The sequence below is a fragment of the Musca vetustissima genome, unplaced genomic scaffold (assembly GCF_032173495.1).
Source record: "Musca vetustissima isolate MV318-11 ecotype Yass unplaced genomic scaffold, APGP_CSIRO_Mvet_v1 utg12127, whole genome shotgun sequence".
NCBI classification, from domain to species: domain Eukaryota; kingdom Metazoa; phylum Arthropoda; class Insecta; order Diptera; family Muscidae; genus Musca; species Musca vetustissima.
In genome coordinates this window covers 45,410-46,739 of record NW_026882703.1, presented here as the reverse complement: position 1 = coordinate 46,739, position 1,330 = coordinate 45,410, and the positions used below count along the sequence as shown (strand labels likewise).

At 31.4% G+C, this 1,330-nt stretch overlaps 1 non-coding gene across 1 annotated transcript; it reads left to right on the top strand.

Annotated features, from left to right (window-relative positions):
* The first annotated feature begins 404 nt into the window (after positions 1-404).
* On the top strand, positions 405-486 carry Trnas-cga (transfer RNA serine (anticodon CGA)). Its single transcript has one exon. It is a non-coding gene; the product is annotated as a tRNA-Ser (tRNA).
* The last annotated feature ends 844 nt before the right edge of the window (positions 487-1,330 follow it).

Below are 1,330 nucleotides of genomic sequence, written 5' to 3'. Positions count from 1 at the left end.
CTTCTGTCGTTGGACGTTCAGTATTCTGACTATAGAATACCAATCTTCTATTTGTAGGAGGTCAAACTTACATCTATCGAAGATCAGTATTCTTTCTATAGAAATTCAGATTTCTCGTTATAGATGGTTACTTTCTGGCTATAGAAAGCCAAATTTCATAAAATTACTTTAGTGTGAACAGGAGCTAATCAATATCCAACACATGTTTTTCAATACCCTAATACCCAGGTACCGGAAACATTACATTGCTTATGTACAAACAAGTAGTAGGTAGATGACTACATCAGTTACTCTTTTGGGATTTTCTGAATTGCTATTTTTGTTTAATGCATTATTTTTAGAACACAATGTAATTGTCCTTGCCAAAAAAAGGACACATATGTTACCCCACCTCCTTGCAAGCAGCAGTCGTGGCCGAGTGGTTAAGGCGTCTGACTCGAAATCAGATTCCCTCTGGGAGCGTAGGTTCGAATCCTACCGGCTGCGTAACTAGTAATAGACGTTCGTTCCAAAACAAAATTTTGTTGTGCAAAATAACATTAAAAAATAACATTAAAAATACAATACTAGAAAATATGTATGTATTATTGATACGATGATTGCTATATATATTTGTGGTCTATGGGTGTCCGATTATTGTTTAAAACGCATATATAAAATACATACAAATATATGGAGAAAATTGGAATTCTCTTATCTATATATTTGTATATTGGTATAACTCTTTTACTTCATAGCATGTTAATAGTTACAAAACGTTTGAGTTCTACTAACTAACCATTGTTCCATAATATCGGCCATCCCGTTGTTATCTGTTGCCGAGGATTGTGTAAATATATTGCCCGTGTTTCTTATAATAGTAAAAAACTTCAATAAAAAATTGTAAAATATATTTTATTATTGGATAAAATGCTATTCACCCCCAGGTAGCAAATATTGATTAATATCCAATTACCATCAGCCATTAACCTTTTCGAATCTATGATGGTATTTTTTAAATTTATCCAAGCATGATTATTTTTGTTTATCAAAAATTTGTAAAGTGAAACAAAAAAAATTGATTGGTACCATTAGCCAGATTTGTGTTTTTATCAGAAAAAAATGAGTGTGACAAAATAAAAACGTGTCATTAGCCATAAGTATCGAAATTGTTTTTATTAGATTTAATGGTAGGGAGATAACAAAAAAATTGTCGCAAAAAAATCAACCTGGGTGGGGTAGAGTGACACAGATTTCTACAGGGTCTTTGACAATTGGGTTAAGTAATTGGGTTGATAAATTTCTTTTTTGTTGTGAGAAGAGTTTTTAAATAAAGTTTAAAAATGACATA